This window comes from Crocuta crocuta, unplaced genomic scaffold (genome assembly GCF_008692635.1).
Source record: "Crocuta crocuta isolate KB4526 unplaced genomic scaffold, BGI_CrCroc_1.0 scaffold155, whole genome shotgun sequence".
Taxonomy (NCBI): domain Eukaryota; kingdom Metazoa; phylum Chordata; class Mammalia; order Carnivora; family Hyaenidae; genus Crocuta; species Crocuta crocuta.
The window spans coordinates 451,366-476,325 of record NW_027530365.1 but is presented as its reverse complement, the minus strand read 5'-3'; positions in this window follow the sequence as shown (position 1 = coordinate 476,325).

Genomic DNA, 24,960 nt, shown 5'->3' with positions numbered 1-24,960 from the left:
TGAGGGGGTGCCTGGGTGGCTCAGTCGGTTAAGTGTCTGCCTTCGGCTCAGGTCATGGTCTCAAGTTCGTGGGTTCGATCCCCGCATTGGGCTCTGTGCTGACAGCTCAGAGCCTGGAGCCTGCTTAGGATTCTGTGTCTCCCTCTCTCTGCCCCTCCCTCGCCCACACTCTGTCTCTCTCTCTCTCTTCTCTCTCTCAAAAATAAACAAACATTAAAAAAAAATAAGCTGAGAGTCATACAAATCCCCCAGAGAGATATAAACCAAAGTAGGAGCTCATAAGACACCTTCTCTTTCCTGTCTACTGCTAAAAACCCTATAATTTTTAATTATAAAAAACGCATATGTGACACACTGCTTTCATTTGTCCATGAGTGTTGATGTTTTACACACTCTACCTCATCGACTAGTGTCCACAGCCCAACAGGGGCAGGGCAGCTGTTGCCAATCTGCTTTACAGGTGTGGAAACCAGACACAGAAAGGCTAAGTGATTTAACTGAGGCCACAAAGCAAGTCTGTAAATGAGCTCTGATGAGAACTCAGGTTTCCTGGCTTTTCATCTACTACCATCTCTGCCATACCCTATCAATCGTGTGCCTAAAAAGAGTAGCTTGCTTTGCTCCTTTAACTTTAATGTGTGTTAGGAGTTATATCCAAGCCACTGTACCTTGAGGGTCCAATCTCTTACATTTCTGCTGGTGTACATGGTAGTGACAATAATAATCACACAAATTGCTCTGCTGGGGTCCATGGCCAAATCCAGGCCTGCTCCCTCTTCTGGTGGCCAAGTGACAATATGTTCCTGCCTTTATTTTTCTTGTGTTTCTTCTGCCATTTACTCAGCTCTCTAAAATCTTGCTACTTAAAGAAGTCACGTGGTGGGCAGGATTGCCTACCCCTGAAAGCTTGAGAAATACAGACTCTCAGTTTTCACCACAGAGCTTCTAAATCAGAATCTGCATTTTAACATGATTCTCAGGTGATTTGCATGCTCATTAAACTTTAAATAAGCATTGCTCTCAAGAACTCAATATGTGAGAGAGGAGGCAAGATGGCAGAGAAGTAGGGAGCTCCATATATTTCATTTGCCCCCATATCTCAAACGGGGAAGGCCTGAAGCCATAGGAACCTTATAGAATCCAGGAGTTTGGGAGGAAAAGGAGACAGGGTCCACTGAGAAAACCTTATAGCAGCTACTCAAGAAACAAGCAAAAGTACACATGGTAGAGAGTCCCAAATATCACTAGGAGTAGGGAAATAAAATAACCAACGTCTCAACAAGAGAGACCAAGAGACACCATTCAAAGAACACTTCCTGAACAGACAGGCCCTGGACAGTCAATGAGCCTTCTTTAAGATAGCAGTACTCACAGGTGCAGACTGCATAACAGGCTTTTAAAACTAACAAGAGACAGAAAGCTAACCAAAATGACAAAACGGAAGAACTCTCCTCTAAAGAAATTCCAGGATGAAATGACAGCAAAAGAGCTGCTCAAAACAGATATAAGCAACATAACTGAACACGAATTTAGAACAATAGTCATAAAATTAATCATTCAGCTTGAAAAGGCATGGAAGACATCAGAGAAACTATTGCTACAAAGACTATGGAGTTTAAAAATAGTTGTGATGAATTAAAAAATGCTATAAGCGAGATGCATAATAAATTGGAGGCATCCAATGCACGGATTGAAGAGGCAGAGAGGAGAATAGGTGAATTAGAAGACACAATTATAGAAAAAGAAGAAGCTGAGATAAACTGATCCAGGAACATGAAAGGAGAGTTCAAGAAGAGTTTGAGAACTGAGTGATACAATCAAATGGAAAAATATCCATATCATAGGAATTCCAGAAGAGGAAGAGAGAGGCAAAGGCACTGAAGGAGTCCTTGAACAAATTATAGCAGAGAACTTCCCCAATCTGGGGAAGGAAAGAGACATTGAAATCCAAGAGGCACAGAGAACTCCCCTCAGATATAACTTGAATTGATCTTCTGCATGACATATCATAGTGACACTGGCAAAATATAAGGATAAAGAGAGAATTCTCAAAGCAGCTAGGGATAAAAGGGCATTAACATACAAAGGGAAACCTATCAGAGTGGTGACAGACCTATCTACTGAAACTTGGCAGGCCAGAAAGGAATGGCAGGAAACCTTCAATGTGATGAACAGAAAAAATATGCTGCCAAGAATCCTCTATCCAGCAAGCCTGTCATTCAGAATAGAAGGAGAGATAAAAGTCTTCCCAAATAAACAAAAATTGAAAGAATTAGTCACCACTAAACCAGCTCTACAAGAAATCTTGACAGGGGCCCTATGAGGGAAATGTTGCAAGGAATGCAAGTTACCAGAGACACAACCACAAGCATGAATCCTACAAAGAACACAATGACTCTAAACCCATATTTTTCAATAATAACACTGAGTGTAAATGGACTAAATGCTCCAATCAAAAGACATAGGGTAGCAGAATGGATTAAAAAACAAAATCCATCTATTTACTGTCTACAAGAAACACATTTTAGACCTGAAGACACCTTCAGATTGAAAGTAAGGGTATGGAGAAATATGTATCATGCTACTGGAAATCAAAAGAAAGCTGGAGTAGCCATACTTATATCAAACAAACTGGACTTTAAAGTAAAGGCAGTAACAAGGGATGAAGAAGGGCATTATATAATAATTACAGGGTCTATCCATCAGGGAGAGCTAACAATCATAAATGTCTATGCACTGAATACAGGAGCACTTAAATACATAAAACAATCACAAACAGAAACAATCTTACGGATAAGAATGTGCTAGTAGCAGAGGACTTTAATACTCCACTTACAGCAATGGATAGATCAACTAGACAGAAAATCACTAAAGAAACAATGGACTTGAATGACACATTGGACCAGATGGATCTAACAGATATATTTAGAACTCTACATCCTAAGGCTATGGAATTCACTTTCTTCTCAAGTGCGCCTGGCATATTCTCCAAGATAGATCACATACTGGGACATAAAGCAGCCCTCAAAAATATAAAAGAGTTGAGATCATACCATGCACACTTTCAGACCACAGTGCTATGAAACTTGAAGTTGACCACAGGAAGAAGTCTGGAAAACCTCCAAAAACATGGAGGTTAAAGAACACCCTACTAAAGAACGAATGGGCCAATGAGGCAATTAGAGAAGAAATTTAAAAATATGTGGAAACAAATGAAAATGAAAATACAACAATGCAAACTCTATGGGATGAAGCAAAGGCAGTCCTAAGAGGAAAGTACATTGTACTCCGGGCCTATTTCAAGAAATTAGAAAAAGTGCAAGTACAAAATCTAACAGCACACCTAAAGAAATTAGAAGGAGAGCAGCAAGAGCACCCCAAACCCTGTAGGAGAAGAGAAATAATAAAAATCAGGGCAGAAATAAACAATGTAGAATCAAGAAGTCAATATGTGTTCAAGAAACCATCAACACAGAATATGGGATAAAATACCCATAGTGGCTGTTAGGATGAGACTTCTGAATTGCTTCAATCTTCAAGTCCCCATTCGTTAATTTCACCAGTATTTAATTATGTTGCCTGGCCTACAATTGGCACAAAATAAATATTTGTAGAATAAACTGGTGATTAATTTTGTAACCAGTTAATCCATGTGATAATCCATCTTCCCTTTCTCCCCATGCTCCTCTCTTCTGGAGAACCAAATAAATTAGTACACGTGAAGGTCTTAGAACAGTGCCTGGCACATAGTAGGTGCTCAACAAGTTCCAAACATCATTATTAACAGACCATGAAGGTAGCTGCATTCAAAACTGGCCACTTTGGCTTTGAGAAGGAATACGTAATATGGGCCGCCTCGGATCTTTGTGGGAATGCCAGTTGGTTGAAGGAATCCAAACTTATCTTTAAAAACAGACACTATGAAGCATACTCTGTAATGCATAGAAAAATTATTCCAGTGGATTCCAGGAAAATGATTAAGTGTCCAGGAGAGGTGGGCTGACAGATTATCAGTGTTGGTATGCAAACTATGTTTGGCATAGCAGTGAAAAGCAAAGTACTTCCTCCTATCTGCATCTGCCTCTCGTCTTACTTCTGATATAAAGATAAGAGACTCTGAGGTAATGAATCATGGTGGTGGAGAATGGCTGGATGGACAGACCTACTCAATCTAGTTAGACAGACACTCCTGGTTCAAAGGTAGCTTTAAACGTTAATAAGCCTTCAATGGCCGAGTGTCTCCTTCTTCATGCCTTGCTCTTTCGTGCTATGCTGACTTCGCTCTTGCCATTAGCCCAACCCTATAAAAGACTTTCCCACTTCTCTCCTACCCCCCATCCTTTAAACATCAGCTCAAACCACCCAGCTTCCCAACACCAACGCTTGGACCTGGGGTCTTTTCTCCCCCCTCTTCCCCCAGCCCCCCCATAGGGCAGCTAGGTGTCGTTGTGTTAATCAGTTTTTCTTTTTAACTCCTCAAGTTTCACCAAAACTTCCACCAGCACGAGGACTGCACCTCACATTTCTTTGAGCTCTCCCATATGCCAAACACTGTTCCTTGCACTGAACAAGGTGCTTATGGTGTATGGACTGCCCCAGCTGTTTTCACAAACAGATAATAGAAAGGCAAGAGATTTCCTATGGATTTTCCATGTTTAATAAACAACTGCATTTCTATGACATTTAAGAAACAAAATCAGCTTTCAGTATTTTAACCTACATTTATTTTGTGCTAAACTTATATTGGGTAGTTTTTCTACATAGTCGAACCATCTTATTTTCTGCTCCTTTCTTCTACCGTCATATCATAAGAAGGCCTTCTCTGGGGCAAAGTTTTAGATTGTAATAGTGGGCGTCACTCACGGTGAACACTCACTAGGTGCTAAGGGCTGTGCTAAATGCTTTAGGTGCATTAATCATCACATTTTAATCATCACTATAATGTGATGATGCTGGCACTTATTATGGTCCCCAAATGAAAGGAGAGACACGCTCTGGTAGGGTAATTTATCAAGGTCACAGAGTCAGGAAGTAGTGATGCCAATGGTACCCATCTCTTATTCCCATAAGAACCTAGGCACTTACCCATAATGCTCTGCTGTTTCTGCTTCAGTTTCTTTTATCTTTCAGAAACACTGAAAAGGTTATCTGGTAAATTGATATTGGTTTGCTATCTAACGCAAAAAAGCCAATTCAAAGAACAGTACTCACAGGAAAACTACCTGAAGGGCAATTCGGCTCAGGCTATAAAACACACTTTCTAGGCTGATTTTTGGCATAAAATGTCAAGGACAAAATAAATTTTTTGCTGATTAAAAGAAAAAACTCTCTGTGGCAGCTATTAAATTTTGCAGCTTAAGAAAGGAGGCATTCATCGGAGTTGGCTCCTTTTGGTTCTTAATCATAATGCCTAAGCTCCTATTAGTTTTAGAAAAACAAAAAGTAATTTTTTTCTCAATGTGTCAATAGAATGCAGTCCTTCCCAAAACAAAGTAAAATAAAAATGTGGCAATTTAAGAAATGCTTGAAGAGAACCAGTTCTACCCTTTAACCCTGTGCACTGAACCATCATTTCAAAGATGTTTCAAAGCGTTTCTGTCCTGTTATTTACTCTCTAGATATTTCTGTCTTTTGTAAGAAGTGTCAGTTGCAAAAAAAAAAAAATTCATCAAGATGTGCATTAACATTAGTTGAGATTGATCTTTTGAGATGAACTGGTTTTATTTCTTCGGCAGATTTATCCTTTACATGAATGGTTAAAGATACTTTATGCCAGTCTTCATCTCCTGGCTGGATGGAGTCTAAGGCACCTACAGAAAAAAGCTGACTTGGCCTCTGCTGGCATTGTCTGTCCACAGATCTGCAGCCCAGGATGAGGCTTCAGGACACTCCATGGAGCCCTGGGCCAACTGTGAAACTGTTCCACACGCTCAGCCTCGAGCCTCACTACTTGTGTGGGCAGCATTTGGCCTGCTCTCTATTTACACAAACTCCCTAACGGTCTCTGGCACCACTGACGTCTCAGAGGGAGGCACAGTACATAGAGTGTTTCACATGAAAATCTTTAAACAAAAGGAATTAAAGAAAATCCCTGTTTAATAGTAAGTTTTTACCAAGCTCCTAAATTCTCAAGAGCATGTGAAATATTAGCTTTCCCCAAAAGGGAGCACAGAGCTTGCCTTGTTTCAATGCATAGTGTTGGGTCACAAATGCTCTAGAAAGCAGCATGACTCGTTCTTAGGAACCCACTGAGATTCTTCAAAAATAATGGTTAAAAAGGCCTGGGGTCTGGAGCCAAACAGACCTGTGTTCAAATTCTGGTTGTGACACTCTCCAAGTCTCAGAAACTTTGTTTACAAATCGCGGATAATAGTGGAAACGACCTCATCCTATTGCTGTGAAACTTATGTAGTATAATGTATCTATTCATACTAAGCGTTCCCTGTGTAGTGGTGGTTTTTGAAATACAGTCAGCCTTCCACCATCTTGACTTGTAGAGGGACCCTTAGGCAGGAAGTCTCAGATTCACGAAGTGGTGAATCTCTAACAAAAATTCCTAAAACTTGTTCCTGTTCCAGTCTCCCAAATCCAACCTGAGAGTCTAGCTTGGTTTACCACAGGCACCAAGGCACCCGAGTCAGAGTTAACAGGGGCAGCCACATGGGGGCACTAGATAAGAGTCAGAGAGCTGGGATGGTGGTGCATTCCTGGCTCTGGGCCAGCTTGCTCATCTTCTCGGCCCAGCACTAGCCTAGGCAAACAGTACTAAGGGATCCTCTCCCCACCCTGAGTCACTACCTTATCAGCCCTAGAAGCTCCCAGATAGTGCCAAGGCAGCCATTTTGCTTGCCCACATCACTGAGCCAGCAAAGATCCTGCCATCGTGCGCTGTGGCTTTCCCTACAACAATGTTCCTCCCACCAGGAGCAGGTGGCACCTCCTTAACAGTCCCACCACTTTCCCCTCCAGCAACCACAGCCATTTCCCGTGGCCAGGGCTCTCTCCATGTGGTCTAGAGTTCCATCTGCCACATGTCTCCGTGTTTCTGGACAGCCAGTCCCAATTTTACATTTTATACTCCTTTCGGATAAGGGAAAAGGTTGACTGGATAAACAGGACGCAAGTCTTTATCAGTTTCCATCAGTTTCCATGAGACATAGATCAGATAGTTAAATTTGGGCCTGACAATAAGGGGTTAAATAAAATGATGGTAAACTAAATAAATATAATGGTTATTTAACCTTGTTTATAATATTAAGTGAAAAATAATAATACCATTTCATAGAATGAAAAAAATCAGGAAAGGTATACACCAAAACAAACAAACAAAAAACCAAAACCCTGAAAGTATTTTTTCTTTGACTGTAAGATTGCAACTGCTTTTTATATTATTTCTTCCTTTTTGCTTATCTGTATTTTCTAATCTGTCTGTAATATACTCAATAACTCACTCATTAAAGGAACACTGATTGAATACCTACCACATGTCAGGCTGGTGCTGAGTGCCTGAATTACTATGGTTGCACAAAGCAGATTTACCATCATGGAAACCACAGTCCAGTAGCAGGGAGAGACATTAAATCAAGTAATCACACAAATATATCATTATAAACTGGGAAAAGAGCCATGGAGGAAAAGTATAGGGCACCGTGACCAAATGTAGGAGGGGACCCAATCTCTTCTGGCATGAGAGTGGGCTCAGGGAAAGAAATGATGTACATTAACAGCCCGGGAACACAAAGCAAGCAGGTCTGGTAGCTGCGGCTGATGGACCAAGGTGAGGACTTGAGGCCAAAGCAGAAGAGATGGAGGGTTCCAGTCTTTCTACTGAATGCAAGGGGAAACTCTGAAGCAGGAGAGTAAACTGATCTACTTTGGCCACGAGCACATGTTACTCCTGGCCAACAGCCCCCTGTCTCTCCGCGCTGCCAGATGCCCAAGAGTCTTAGACGAAGGCCAGGTAGAAGCAGCGCTGGATAAGGGAAATGGCATGAGACGTGACCTCCAAGCTGGCCAGAGCAATATTTTGTCACTAGGGACTGTTTGGGAACAAAGTGTTCAGTCAGCTCATGGGCAAAGGCAAATTACACTGGCACAGTGTTCAAAATGCTGTTTTATCTTAAACCCTGGAACCGATGCTTCAGAGAACAAATGGCAGGTGTATTTACATTAAACATGAAACTCATTCAATCCTGTATTTGTGAGGCGCTTGGCTCTTTTATTCCCGGCTTCACTGGGGTTTTGTAGCCTGTTATCTCTTATTACCATGTTATTAGGCTTTTCCTCAATCCCTACCACTCCCCCACCCCTGCTCCTTTTATACTTTCTCCACAGGTATGTGCCCCTTGGTTTTCCACCTTGATGAGCTCTTGTTGAGAACTGCCTGGCCCCTTGAATGCTCTTTTTATCCCCTTCCCTGTCACAGTGGTAGCCAGATCAGACGGATCATTTTCCAGTTGTTGTTCACATTAAGAGGAAGGTTATGAAAACCTATCAGGGCAGCATGTTCCTTAAATGGCCTCAGCTGCAGAGGACACTGCAGGGGAAGGAAAATAGGGTAGGCATTTTTATTTTCAATTATAAGCTTTGGAAGCAACATTTCTGGAGATTAGGTGTGGATTGGGGAGAAATCACCTAGATCATTGTCCTGCATCTGACAGGGGAGGGATATCAGGAACAGAATCAGGCTTCCCAGAGGGACAATGCAGTGGCCCAGGGGTAAGTCTACATATGTACTCTTAGAGGGTGATCCCACACTATTTCTTAGCAGAAGATACTTTGGAGTGGGAGAATTCTCCCTTGGGCAGGACTGACCTGTAAGATATTTAGCATATTTTGCTCAAGGGGCACTAAGTGCCAACCACATCTCTTCATACACAACCAACATTCCCCACCCCTACCAATGACTGTGACCATCAAAAATGTCTCCAAGTCCGAGGAAGCACTACCATCTCAGGTGAGAGCCATTGTAAGAACAGCTATTCCTATATGCTAGCTGGCAGCCATCTTGTATCTTGACAAAAGGGGGTGAGAAGTGAATGGGAAATGTTAGGAGTTCTAAGTCTTTGATAATAATAAGAAGTGACCAAAGTAGCCACATTCTCATGCCTCCCTCCACACATATCTTACATTCCAACCCACCCCCAGCCTTCAGTCACATAGGTTCTTCCGTTCTCTGTTCTCCAACTCTGCTATAAAAACCCTAAGGTTTAGGTGAGGTAAGAACTCTCAACAAAGCCCGTTTTTCTTCCCCAAAATCAACTCAGATGCCCAATTTTTTTTTTTTACAAATAGTTTATTGTCAAATTAGTTTCCACATAACACTCAGTGCTCATTCCCACAAGTGCCCTCCTCCATGCCCATCCCACCTCCCCCCCACATCCATCAGTCCTCAGTTTTTGTCAGCATTCAAGAGTCTCTCATGGTTTGCCTCTCTCCCTTTCCCCCACCATTTCCGCCCTTCTTCTCCCACTTGTTCCTCCGTCAAGTTCCTCCTAATCCTCCTATACGTGCAAACATATGGTATCTGTCCTTCTCTGCCTGACTTATTTCACTCAGCATAACACCCTCAAGGTCCATCCATGTTGCTACACATGGCCAGATTTCATTGTTTCTCATTGCCATGTAGTATTCCATGGTATAGATAAACCACATCTTCTTGATCCATTCATCTGTTGATGGACACTTAGGCTCTTTCCATGTTTTAGCTATTGTGGAGAGTGCTGCTATGAACATTGGGGTACATGTGCTCCTATGCCTCAGCATTTCTGCCCAAACAATTTTTACATGCACCTTTCTAGAACCCTTATGCCACCGCATGCTGTACAGTAGCTGGCGGTGACTGTTTTACTTCTCCACCCCAGCTTTGATGGCTTTGAGGGGATATCCCTTTCCTGTCTGAGTTCCCCACCAGCCTAGAATATGGTGCTGTGGGTCAAGGCTGCAGAGTCAGAACTGGGTTTAAATTCTAACTTTGCCATTTTTATTTATGTGGCCTTGGGAAGGCTACTTCTTAACCACTCTGAGACTCAGTTCCCTAATCTTGAAAAGGAAGATGATCAAAATACCTACCTTCAAGTGGTTGGTGTCAGGACTTAATGAGACAATGCCAAGCATGTATTCCATAAAGGATAGCCATGACCACACTATTACAGTGCTTCATGATTAACAACTTTCACATGTATTATCTCATGTGATCCTCTGCCAGTTTCCTTGAGAGGCTCACCCAGACCCCATCTGCTCCTCCATGCTGTGACTGTCAATTCTAACAGTGCTCAGGAGCCAAGTAACATGGAAGAAACAGGAAAGAGTGATTGACTCTGCTCCGGGATGAAGAGAAAGGAGGGGAGCACATATTAACCACTTTCCTAAAGTGGCTGAGACTTCATTGATCACCTCTGAGCTGATCACTTATGTAGAGTTTGCCAGGGACAGAAGAGGAGCAACATTTAGCGCCTGGATGGGTTAATCTGGACAATCTGGAAAGGATCAGTCTGTAAAAAGCCTTGACAGCCATTGAAGGAATATGGACTTTCTATCTCAACTTACAGTTTCTCAGTTTTGCCTAACAGCTCCAGTGTGTACACTCTCTCTCTGTCTCTCTCTCTGACACGAGCTGAGGATGGCCACAGCCTCACCTCAAGAGTAACCTGGAGCTTGTTCCTTTCTCTCTCCTCCTGCCCATCCTCTCCCCCAGGAAGCAAAACCACACAATAAACCAGGCAGGGCAGCTTTCTCTTTCCGGCCACACTTGAACATGCTTGAAGCCATCATAGCCTTGAGGGTCTGTACCTGAAACTTCACATATAATTTGTCACAACCAAAAAGCCTGTTTCTAATAAAACATTTCCCTCTGTGATTCACCTTCCTGAATACTCTGGTTCACTTCAGGGTCCTGGTTTTTCAGCTGGTGCTGAAAAAGAGAGAGTGAAAGCTACTGAGGGCCAATCTTTTTTTTTTTTTCCATAAAGCTTTCTTCAAAATACTATCTATTCTTAAAACACATAACACAGCTTCTAAAACATAGCCACCGCTCTGCACATCTAACCTACAGCCCCTTACACAGGCAGAGGGGCCTCTGATATTTATGTTTGTTCTCAGAAGAAACAACAAGAACCTTCCCTTGAACTTGAGGCTGCTCAGTTACAGAAGCCTCCCAGGAGAGCCTGGCATTTACAGGGTGGCCGTTTGAGAATAGTGTTTTGAAGTGCAGACAGTAAAGTGCTCCTCGTATGTGAAAAGCCATTAAAAAGCCTCAGTGTGAACCACCTTGACCATGCCATCCTCCTGAGTTTATTATTGTCTTTTCCCTGTTCTTATCCAAACAGCTTGGACGGCTTGTTTATGAAGGGCTCCGGAGTGGCCCCTCGCAGCAAGAGAGGTGATGACACAATCACAGGGTGCTGTGGCCGCGCTGAGCCCAGCTAAGAAAACCTCAGGGGGAGGCAGTGGGGCCAGCCAGGAATTGAATTGGCTTTCAATCTAAAATAAACTTGCCCAGAAAGGTGTGGCTGGTTGCTGAGTAGTTGCTCAATAAATCCACATGGAATGAATAATGAAACAACATCAAAATCTTCAGCAACAGCCTAGTTAATCAACTGGAAAGGAGATAAATGCTTTCCAAACCACACAGCCTACCCCTAATTCTATCCTTCCTCCCCCAAGAAATTTGTTTTGTTTCTCAGATTGGGTACAGGGATGACACTGAGAATTTTTTTGTTAAAAACACTTAAGATTCATTTGCTCCCTAAAAAAAAAAATCTGGAAAATATATTAAAAAATCCTATAACCCAAAGGGCGTTTTCCATTACATATGCATATATAGTTTTCTTAATTTGAGCTCATGTTGGAGATATAGTTTTGTAACCTATTACACATTATGCCCTCTATCATGCATCGAAAAATCCAGAAGCTCTATCTTCTTCACTTCTTACCAGAACTAAAACCGCACTGCATTCCAAGAGGTGGAGTCTTTTCTTTTTTTTTTAACTAGAAAAACTGTATGTTTTAACTGTGTGTTTTAGAAACACAACAGGTTTTAAAAGAAGGAGAAAATAAAAATAAAAATGAATGGTCCAGCCAAGTAAAGTTAGGAAAGGCTGGCATCACTACTAGCAGCTACCTCATTGGGGTTTGCCCATTTTTCATCTGGAGGGCTTCTCCTCACACCCTAAGTTAATTTGTTTTGTTAATCTCAACCAAGATAAAGGATGTCTGTGTCTCCCAGGACTGCCAGAAGATTTCTCCTCCTCTGCCCTACGTGGCAGCATTCCAAGTGAAAACAACAGGGAGATGAGAAGCATAAGCATCAGATGAGAACTGCTCACATCACTGCCTTCCTTAAAAACGTCCTTGGCCTCCACAAAATGAAAAAGAGGCAATCCAGAACTGTAGGCAGCAGCGTCACAGATACATTTGCAGCCCCGTGTCCCTAACCTTCCTCTCCCACCTCCTCTAAGGGATAGGCCAGCCGCGACCATCATCATGTTATTTCTCTTATGTCTCTGTGTCTTTTTTTTTTTATATATTTTTTTCCTCTCTGTCTTTGTCTATGGAATTGACCCTTCCTAAACTGCAGGCCCTTTCTGGAGAACTCCTCCTTATCCTTCAAGACCCAACCTGAATGGGAACGGGTCTGACTTTCTTCGATTCATTTAGACAGACCACTATGCCCCCATGGCACTCTGTGAATGCTGCATTTAGAGCAGTTTTCTCCTTGCCTTATAATAATCTTTGTCTTTCCCATTAGACAAAGGGCTCCTGAGGGCAGAGATCAAGACCACATCTTAATTTATCTCTGTATGCCCTACACATATGGCACATGGGAGGAGTCCAAGAAATGTTTGCTGAAAGAGTAGAAAAATCCAGTCTCATCCACAGGGCAAAACCTAATATCCACAGCTTGAAACAGAACCTCCTTCCCGAACCCCCCTCCTCCCGAGTATATCCCTTGTATAAGTCAAAGTGTTCCTTTAAATGCCTTACGGCTTCATCTTTTTATTCAGTTTTTTGTTTCCTCCTTTCCTAAAACAACAGCCTTGGTAATTTCACTAGTCCAAAGAAAATAAAAATATATTATTACAATGGAATCTACTAATAGACATGGTATCTTTCTAATGCCCAGAATAACAATCCAATAGGTAGCTATCATTATCTCCATTTTATGGATGAGAAAACTGAGGCTCAGAGAGCTTATGTCACTCCACAGGAGGGAAGGGTAAAATCAAAGTTCAAACTCAGCTTTGTTTAACTCGAGAGTTTATGCCAAGGGCTTCCTCAGTTAAAATTGAGGTCACAGGAGCACCTGGGTGGCTTGGTCAGTTAAGCATTTGACTCTTGATTTCTGCTCAGGTCATGATTTCAGGGCTCGTGAGATCAAGCCCCAAGTCAGGATGAGTGCTGACAGCACAGTGCCTGCTTGGGATTCTCTCCCCCTCTCTCTGCCCTCCCCTGCTCACTCTCTCAAAAATAAATAAATAAACTAAAAATTGAGGCCACAGATTTTGAATCAGCACAGTGAAGCAGAAGCTCAAAGCACCTCTCATTTGATTTCTGTCTCCTCAGAGCAAATAATGCCCCTACAGTCTCAAATCTGTAGGTGATGATAAATCACACACACACACACACACACACAATCAATAACAATGGCTTGCACAAGAGCTTTATTTCTCTCTGACACAAAAATCTAGAAGCATGCAACCCAGTGCTGGCGCGATGGTTCTGCTGCGCATAGGGATGTAGGCCCTGCCTAAATCACTGCTGCCCAGCCCTAGGGGGGACTCTTGTTTTCATGGTGCAAAATGGCAGCACCTCGAAGGAAGAACAATGGAAGGAAGAATGGTGAAGAAGGGACAAAGGGCATCTACCAGCTGTCTTTTAAGGAAGGCTCCCAGAAGCTACATCACAACACTTCCACTTATAACCTACTGGCCAGAACATGGAGGCATAGCCCTACCCAGATGCAAAGGAAGGCCAAAGATCAGGTACTCAATCATCACAAAAGAAGAAGAGCATACATACTGGAAAACAAAAACAAAACAACAAAAAACCACCTAACAATCTCTGCCACAAATAGGAAACCAAAGAAAAATAGAAGTATGTTCTGGAACCACTTCTGCTCTTACCAGCAAACAGGGAACTTTGGACAACAGGGAGAAAAGAAGGGGAAAGGAAAGAAAATTTACTGAATTTATTATGTATCTGTCCTTTTACTAGGCACAGGGGCCCCAAATGGAAACAAGACAGACATTGTCCCTGCCCTTGAGAAAGGTATAGCGGGGCACCTGGGTGGCTCAGTCAGTTAAGCATCTGACCAGCTCAGGTCATGATCTCACCCCTCGTGGGTTCAAGCCCCATGTTGGGCTCTGTACTGACAGCTCAGAGCCTGGAGCCTGGTTTGGATTCTGTGTCTCCCTCACTCTCTGCCCCTCCCCCACTCGCACTCTATCTCTCTCTCATAAATGAATAAATGTTTTAAAAAATTATATATATAAAAAAAGAAATGTATAGCTAGTTAAGCATAGAAGAGAAACTTCAACCCATTTTGCATGTATTCACTACCTAGGGCTGCCATAACCAATAATCATGCATTTGGTGGCTTAAAACAAGAGGAATTTATTCTCTCAAAGATCTGGGTGTCAGAATCTGAAATCAGACTGTCAGTGGGGCCATATTTCCTTCCAAAGCTTCAGAGGAGAATCCATCCTCAGCTCTCTCAGCATTGGGTGGCTCCAGTCCTTGACTTGTGGTTGCAACACAGCAATTTTTGCCTCTGTCTTCCCATGGACTTCTGTCTTCTACTCTTACGTCTCTTGTAAGGACACTTGTCCTTGGTTTTAGGGCCCACCCAGGTGATTCAGAATGATCTCATCTTAAAACCCTTAATTATATCTACAAAGATACTTTCTCCAAATAATATCACATTCACAGTTTCTGGGGATTAGGACATGGGAAGTCACCCTTCTACCCACCATAGCTACATCATTGTCTCTTGTGGTATCAAGGTATCATTCAGCATCATCAGTTATAATTCCTATTGATACTAAATATAATTAATTATTTCATTGTGAGCTATTCAAAACAAGGATCATTAAACCTATGATTATGTATGGTGAGGATAACTACCCTAGGGAAAAGTCCAAAGGCACAAATCCTTAACTCACAATTGTAAGATCCTTTTTTAAAATAAGATCACATTCACAGATTCCAGGATGTAGATTTATCATTTTAGGGGCCATGATTCAAGCTGCAACACTACAAAAGCCCTGCATGGAAGGAATGTCCTTATTATTCTGAAACTCTGGGTTGGTAAGTCTGCTTCCACAAGCATCTGTGCAGTGGACTGAGTAGAAAGCACTACGCTAGGTACTCTAGGGGTCAAATGGACGAGCCAGGAAGAGTCCAGACCTTATTCATATTCTAGTGGAAGGTAACAGACAAGAATACAAAAGGCCATCCAGCAGCAGAGCCAGGAGAAAGGTCCCAACACAGAGCTATGAGGTCCTAGGAGGTTAATTATCTAGTTCAGAGATCAGGAAAAGCTTCATGAAGGAGACAGGCCCCAAAGGCTAGACCAGATTTCAAGAGGCAAGACTAGAACTCAGAATTCTGCGTCCGCAGCCCACTGCCTCATCCCCCACCAGCCCCATGAGAACCTGGGACACAAGCCTGCCTGCACCATTTCTCCCTGCCTGATCTCTTCTCTGTTTCTGCCTTAACCAGCCAATGGGCCCTTACTATGAATACCACCAATGAGCTCTGCCTGAAAACAGTACATTGTACAAATACACTGCCTTGTTCCCTAATTGTTTATACATAAATTGTGTTTCTATCATCGGTTTTTTGAAATATGGACATCTTAAGCAACTCACCATTATTTACATTGAAAAATTTACCGTCCACCTCATCATTCAAGGAGTTTAGGCAGTACCTATTAGATATGTCAGCACTGTTGGAGAACACGAAGATATACAAGATAGTATCCCTGCCCTAGGAAAACAAAAAGGAGCTCCATGAATACTGCTTAATAGATGAAGTGCACTGAATGATGAGGTCATAGACTAAGTGTCTTATTAAGAGAACTTGAATCAGCACATGAGAGGCCCTTTCCCCTGAGACTGGTTTTCTCCCCTCTCTCCCATACACTTTCAAACCAGGAAACACAGTGTGGAAGTTCTTTCATATTAGAGAACAGACCATATATATATTTTTTTTTTCTGCAGCATGCCAAAAACTCTCAAAGATTGCTGAAACTCTTTGAATGCTTAAATATAAGCTCAGGAAGTGAGACTGCAGAGAATAAACAACTGCAGATCACTTTCTAGCATTTCCAACATATTTATTCCATTTTCTTCACGGTTTCATGTAGCAGTTACTCACACTGACTGACTAAAAGAAAAAAAAAAGAAAAAGAAAGGAAAGAAAACTGGAATAAAGTTGACCCAGATGTGTAGAGCGCCTCGCTCTGGGAAAATGTGCACAGACTTCAGTACTTCACACACTTGAAAGGCGGCAGGCAGATGAGGCTGGATGCACTACACTTATGTCTGAGAATATTCAACGCCAGCCGGAAGGTCAAGTTAAGGGTAAAATAGCTGTGATGACCTATGTCTCACCTACACAACCCAACCAAGGATTTCAGAACTTCCTGGGGACATGAAGGTAGGGAGAGGCATGGAGTAGTTTCAAGGGGTCCTTTAATCCACCTATCACCAAATGGTATCTGAAGACAACTTCGATACACTACTTTTCTTCAAGTGCATACAGATGCTGTTGTCATTAATAAAATCCACATTTGCTGAAAGTGATTGCCTTGGGGGTATTTTTTTTCATGCATACTTAGTGAACAGAGAGATAGTATAAATGTCATGGCCATCAACTCCACTCAGTTTTCTACGTTAAAACAAAAGAATCTGGGGAAAAAGTATCTGTGCAAAAGTTTTATGGGGGGAGGGTGCAATCCCTGGTAGAAGGCTGGAGAAGAAGGTAAGGTAGGAAAGGAGATAAAGCAGAAACAAGATGACATGTTCATTACCAAGCTGCCACTACCTCACAAGAAATTGCTGGCTGCTTGTTCACCAGCACAAGGGTGTACAGAATACACCATGGCTCAGAACAGCCTCCCTGTCTCCGTCTCCCCTTGGCCGAGGGTCACCCATGGGCCTTCTGTCCTCTGCGTGTCTGGGTCAGACAGCCTCTATAGAAAGCTCTTGGAGAAGTTGGGGCCCAGCCCCTAGCACCCTGCTACATCTGAGTCCTGGCACAGAGTGACAAGTCTGGGCTTCTATGCTATGAGAGGAGTGAGGTGTGGGTGCTGAGACCAAGGGGCTCCACTGCCACAAGAACTACAGAAGCTGAGCCGCCCCCAAGGAATGAGGTGGTAGGAAGGACAGCCAGCTCTCCATGGAGCAAGCAGCCTAGGGCCCAAGTGGCAGATGGCAAGCCATTCTGGGGAGATGTGTAATCCGGGTCCCCTACACCTGTCTGTGGGCAACTTATATCATTTTTTGTCACTGCAAATGGTTCTTTTTTTAAACTATCATTTTATTTATTCATGTATTTATGTATTTATGTATTCATGTATTTATATATGTATGTATGTATGTATGTATTTAAGAGAGAGAGGGTGCAGATGAACAAGGGGTAAAGAGAGGGAGAAAAAGAGAGGGTGAGAGAATCTCACGCAGGCTCCACACTGTCAGCACAGAGCCCGAAGGAAGGCTCAAGCTCAGAGACTGTGAGATACTGACCTGAGCCAAAGTTGGATGCTTAACCAACTGAGCCACCTAAAGATGGCACCCTCTAAAAATGGCTCTTCAGCAGTATGTGCACATTCATACACACATCAATATATAAATATGAAAAAAAAGTCCAGAAAGTTATCACATCAAAAAGTACAAATGTGGTTATCATTAGAGTTTGAGTACCTTTTATTATCTTTATTTTTGTTCATCTGTATTTTACACATATAATTAAATAATAATCTTCTGTTTGCAAAAAAAATAAATAAATAAAGAAGGTCCTCACCATGAAAAGATGTTGGGAATCACAGGCCTAAGCTCGTGACTTATGATGGAATCAGCATTTCTATATCTTATTTCCAATTGTGACTTCATCTTTTTCTTTGCCTCTCTTCCTCACTTATAAACAAAAGACTCTACTTCTTTACAAGGAAGCGTTGTTCAGTGGCAGAAAGATAAGTTTTTGCAGTTAAACAAAGAAGTATGAACTGCTTATCTGCCAACTTTTGACTACATGATCTCAGCAAATCCAGCCCTCAGTTTCTTCATCTGTAAATTGGGGATGTTGACAAATCTGCCCTGTGGAACTGTTCTGAAGAGTCAGAGTCATCAAAAATACTAAGATAGATCTGGAAGCAACAATGTACTACCTACACATTAAGTATTATCTTAAAGTAGTAAGGGGGATCAGAGGTTTGAGATGCAGGAGAATACAGATTTGGGATATAGAAGGATTATTAGATCTATAAGAAGACTTTCTCCTGCCTTGCTACCATACAGTGAAGAGAACTGCCTAAGACCCAAGACAAGTTCTAATTAACNATAAGAACTTAACCTGAAGTCTGGCAATTCTGCCCACTGCTAAGCATAGGAAATATTCTTAAGAGTTTAAGACTCACTGAATTTTAGAACTAGAAGGGGCTGCAGCTTAAAACTTCACATTTTGCAGATAAGACCAAAGGTCAGCCACCTACACAGCACGATTTACCCGACGTCACAAATCTGTTTATGGCAGAGCTATATTTGCAAGCATAATAACAGCTATCTATCACTTGAGTGTTTGTAATGTGCCTGGCATGCACTACACACCCCACACAGTCAGTTTCATTTCATTTTTTATTCTTTTAAGTAAGTTCTAACCCCCAAATAGGGCTCGAATTTACAACCTCAAGATCAAGAGCCACCTGCTCTACCAACTGAGCCAGCCAGGTGCCCCTCATTTCATTTTTACAACAACTCTATGACATGAGCATCAATACCCCCGTTTCAGAGAGGGAAACTGAGTCTCAGAAAGCTTCAGCAACTTGCCTAAGGTTGCACAATAGAGCCAACAGCAGGCTACCAAAGCTCAACTTCCTCACGCATTAGACTCCACCCCCAAGGCATTCCCAAATCCCTGGCCAACATGCCACTAGGCCACCATGGCCTGGGCAAGGTAATAACCACCTTCCACCCTAGAACGTCCTACAGCATGAGACCTCACCTCGTTTCCAGCATAAATCAGACCTGGGGTACCTAGAGGTGAGTATTGTACAGCGTTGTTCATAATCTGAGCAGTTCAATGCTTTATTTTTAAAAATAACACTTATTTTCTCTTCACCCAAACCCCAGCCAAGGAACAACAGCTCAATACTCCTTTCTGGAAAAGTCATTTTGGTTTCCTTCTGGTCTTCCCTGAAGGGAATTTTCACAACTTCTCCCTCCTGCCTTTGGTTCTGGATAAAGTGACATTGCAGTATTTGCTTTATCTTGATTTGGGAAAGTTAGTGGCTTTTCTTTTGACAAAATAATGGTAACAATAATGATAAAGTTTCATGTATAACCAAAGGAGGGTTTTTCTTTCCTGCGCTTATGCCTCAGTGGTAAGCAAGGTGGAAAATGTTCTTTCAGAAACTTCAAGTAAAACTAAAGCACATATGTTCTGTAAAAAGCATTGTTTGACAAGATCAAGTTACCTCAGGAGAGAGAAGTAATTTCACTAACTGTTCCTCTCTTGAACATCTGAATCTCCCCCATGACTCTGGCAGGGAAGGCAGGGAAGGTAGGGGTGTAAGGGGTTAAACCCCACCCAGGTGCATCTGGGTAATTACCCTCTGGACACTTACTAAAGAGCTGACTGCCATGCTTAACCTTGAGCAGGCACAGGAGGGGTTAAGGGAACTGACACAGCTGGATTTGCATTTAAGAGAAATCCAGGGAACAGGCCTGAATGTCCACAAGCTGTATGAGATTCTTGGAAAGGTCACTCAAGGCACACATAAAATGTCTTTTACAAACACACACATACACACACACACACACACACACACACACACACACACACACACACACCAATCTTGATAGCACATGTGCTCTGGAGGTGAAACCATCTGTTTCCAAAATGATCCTGGCTCTCTACAAAAGAGGACCCAGGAGGAGTGATCAGTCCTGCAATCAATACCAAGGAGCAGGCCTCAGGTTATCAGTACCTGTATCTATGAGGCTGAGCACGTGTAGGAACAGGCAATTTACTCCGAAATGTGCATAGAGGTGGAGGGATTTTCATCACCAGGATTTTCATAACCTGTTTTGGTTAGTGATCTAGAAAAGGGCCTGGAAGCAATCCCATTTGTCAAGATCTGTTCTCCATATGACAAGGGTGTTGTATTTTTTACCTGAGCTTAGAAAAGAGCTACAGGAAAAGACAGTAAGAATCCAGATTATCAAAAGGTTTTCTAAAATGGGAAGATTTGATTACACTTGGCTAATCAGTAATAATTATAATATTCTCTTACCTACCTATAGTCCCAATATTCTCAACTGTATTATTTTAATTATTAGTAACTGAAATAACAGTAACTTGAGGAATTGAAGTTATGGTGAAATGTTCTCATTTTTCTTTTGAGACCATTTGGCTATATCTATAGTTTCTGAATCCAGTTCCTTTTTTCAAATTCTGGGTTTTTTGGTGTGGGGTCAGGGCAGCTAAAAGTATTTTGTAATCCAATAATTCTTTTTCCCCTTTTTTCCTAGTTTTAAATTATACTGTCATCTTCACCCTCTTCTTCCCAAGTACAGTCAACACCAAGCCAGGACCAAGTTTTTCCATGATGTTGGGAGTCTATTAGCACATATGCTTTGCCATAACCCAAATAACAAATCATAGACATCTTGTGACAGTTTTTTCTATTCTCAACTTGGCTGGTATTTTCATATTTTATTACTCTTAGATCTACATCCACTTTTATATACTATGTGACAATTAATATAAAATCATACACATTGTTTCATTACCATTAGCATTAGGAAGATTATTAGTTTTCTCCATATGTAGAGGAACTATTGAAGAGCATTATATATCCCATGTTCTACAACTAGTCTCACCATCCATTCATTTTAAAATGAGCTTTATTCCTTTGGAATTCCTTGAAATTAAGATTAATTTCCTGTTGTCTAGTTCTAACACAGGATTGGAATTCTTTTCACCTTTATGATCCATATTTCCCCAACCTTGGCCATAAAAATCATATACATTTATTAAAGAAAACTTTGAAAATCTAGAAAGCTATAAAGAAGAATATTAAAATAAATCATAATTTCACCACCTAATTTAAAAGTCTTAGTATCTCGTTGCAGTAAAGTCTATAGTGAAGCAGAGCATATGAAAAAAAAGTTTCCAATTAAAAAAATAATTTTTCAAGTAACTTCAAATCCCCGGCTACGCATTAAAAACCAACAAAGAGTTTCTTTCCATATTACTTGTAGAATCTAGCAGTTGGAAATCTTTTTTTTTTTAATTTTTTTATGTTTAGTTATTTTTGAGAGAGAGGGAGAGTACGTGTGAGTGGGTAAGAGGCAGAGAGAGGGGGAAACACAGAATCCAAAGGAGGCTCCAGGCTCTGAGCTGTCAGCACAGAGCCCAACGCGGGGCTCAAACTCACAAACTGTGAGATCATGACCTGAGCCGAAGTCAGACGTTTAACCAGGGAGCCACCCAGGCGTCCCTGGAAATGCTTTTAAAGACACCAAGACCTATGTGTCTGTTTTTGTGCCATATTTATACAATGGAATACTACAGGGCAATGAGAAAGAATGAAATCTGGCCATGTGTAGCAACGTGGATGGAACTAGAGGGTGTTTTGCTGAGTGAAATAAGTCAGGCAGAGAAGGGCAGATACCATATGTTTGCACATATAGGTGGATTAGGAGGAAGTTAATGGAGGACGATGTGGGAGAAGAAGGGAGGCAAACCACGAGAGACTCTTGAATGCTGAGAACAAACTGAGGGCTGAGGGGAGTTGGAGCAGAGGGGAAGGGGGGTGATGGGCACGGAGGAGGGCACTGGTTGGGATGGGCACTGGGTGTTATATGGAAACCAACTTGACAATAAACTATTTAAGGAAAAAAAATAAAAACAAAAATAAAGACACCTAGACCAACCGTACCCTTCAAACACATAAGGTTAAGGACCTGTTGACCGTGAACAGCCACGTCAGACTCCTGGCCTGCCCTCTGCTCTTGTCTGCACCACAGCAGACTCCCCTCTACCACTCTTTTGTCTCTGGGCAAGATGGCTAGCGAGTGACATAAGATAGGGCCCAACAAAGGGACGCTAAGGAGCTACAATAATTAGGGGCTTAGACATCAGGCTGGTATGAAATTCCACCAGCTGCCCTCAAGAGCCAGCTACGGCTGTATCATAGTTTGCTCCAGCTGCTGTAACAAAGTACCACAGACTGAGGGGTTTAAACGACAGAGACTTATTTTCTCATGTTTCTGGACACAAAAAGGCCTAGATCAAGGTGTCCAGATCAAGGTTATAGTTCCTTCTAAGGCCTCTCTCCTGGGCTTGCAGATGGCTGTCTTCTCTCTGTATCTTCAGTTGGTCCTTTCTCTGTGCGTATCTGTGACTTCATCTCGTATTTTTATAAAGACACTGGTCGTATTGGATTAAGACTCTCCCTAATGATCTCAGTTTAACTTAACATCCTCTTCGAAGGCTCTATTTTCAAATATGGTCAAACTAGGAGGTACCTGGTGTCATGACTTCAAAATATGAATTTTGAGAGGGGACAAGAATTCAGCCTATAACAGGCTCATTTAAAGTTGTTGTTAGTCTGATTGAAATTTAGGATTTGGGAATAAGTGAACTAGAAGTCCATACACAAGCTGACCAATCAAACTGCCAGGTCAGAGAAGCACAAGGCTTCCTCATATTCTTCCGAAATATTAGATCCTGACGAAAAAAGTGGGGGAACTGAGTCAGAGCATGACTATTTCCAACTCTAACTACCACCTGCCTGTGAAACTTTGCTAGGTCCCCTTACTTCTTTAGGCCTCAGTTTCCTCCTCTAGAACATGTAGGCACAGTGTCAGTTTAAAACAGATTGCTAGCAGATCTCTAAATTCTCTCTGAACCCCATAAACCAAGAAAAGCACACAACACTCAGGTTTTACTTCCTGCATTGTTATCATCCTATCACACTTCTCCCCCAGAGATTCACATTCTTCAGCCAGACGTTCGTGCCCTCCACTGTGAGCTCCCCAGACTGGATGCCCTGACCTCAGTCCCCTTCTCCGTCATCCAACTAGTCTACCAGATATTCCCCCCTCCCCTCCCTCGATGTCTAGAGAAAACCCTCCCATCTCTGTCATATCACCCAATCTGAAGACACTGCCCAAATGCAGCCTCCTCCATAAGACCTTTCCGAAGCACATGTGGTCTCTCCCTGCCTTGGGTGGATTTGCCTCTCTTACTACACATGTGTCACCCTCCCCAGCCTCACCACTATTTCATTGCTTAATACTGTCCACACAGAGCCTTGAATGCAAAAAAGAAGTGTAGTATACAACCTTCTGTAAGTAGGGAAAATGCGAAAATATACATGTATCTGCTCATTGGTACCAAAAGGAGCACAGAAAATCAGAAATGAATGTGCCTGCGGGGGTGGGGTGAGTAGGTATGAAGCGGAAATGTTGGGAGGGTCGGGAATGGTAGGAGGAAGGTGAGGAGGGACGTTTGAGTATCCCTTTCTATATACTCTGGCTTTTTAATTTTTTATTTCATTTTTTAAAAATGTTTATTTATTTTGTGAGAGAGAAAGCACATGAGCAAGGGAGGGGCAGAAAGAGAGAATCCCAGTTAGGCTCCATGCTGTCAGCACAGAGCCTAGTGTGGGGCTCAGTCCCATGAACCGTGAGATCGTGACCTGAAATCAAGAGTCAGAGGCTTAACCGACTGAGCCACCCAGGTGCCCCCTGACTTTTAAAACCATATTAATGTTACACACAAACATGTGTGTAAATAAATACGTAAAATCAATCAAGATGGCTGGGCAGGAAAAACAAAACCCTAAAATGGAATACAGACTAAACAAATGAACACAGGGGAAGATAGGAAAGGAAAAATAATTGTGGCATTCCAACTCCAACTTCAGTCAAAGAAGACACGCTGTTACCTATCTGGTAATGGACCTGCACAGATTTAATGAAGAAAGGGAGAGGGGGGTGCGTTAAAAAAAAAAAAAAAGTTAACTAACATTGATTTAGCTTATTTATTTCATAGTTGATATGACAGAGATTGTTAGATTTGTACACAATATCCAGTCTCCCTTTTCCCCTTTCATAACAGAACCCCTATTTTATTGAGGGCAGCAATGGCTACAGTGAACGTCATTTTCCAGCCTCCCTTGCAGCTGAGGGTTATCGTGGGACAGAGTTTGGCCAGTGAGATGAACTTGGAAGTACAGAGAGATAGGGGGTATTTCTGAGCAAGCTCTTAAAAAGGGTTTGACTCAGCTAGCTCCTACACTTTTACCTGCCCCCATCTCCCCATCAAGAATGAGGAAAGGAAGCAGAGGGTGAATAAGCCATCTGATGACAAGCATACACCGTGGATGACGGAGGGGACAGAAAGACAATATCTGGGTCCCAAAGACATTGCAAAATGGAATTGTTTATTTTCTACTGCCTGTCTTGCCTTTTTCCGTTACATGAGAAAATTAAATAATATATTTCTCCATGACCTTTTTAAAAGCCAGTATCTTTCATGTCTGTAACACACAGCTGAATACAGAGTCTGACACAGCTGAGGCTAGTGACAGCAAGATATAGAATCCATGCCTCTTAACTCCTTGTTCAACCACACACGCTGCTTACAAGTCATCCCTAAACTCCTGTCATGTATCTAGCACTGCATAGATATAGCCTTCCTATTTATCAAAAAAAAAAAAAAAAAAAAAAA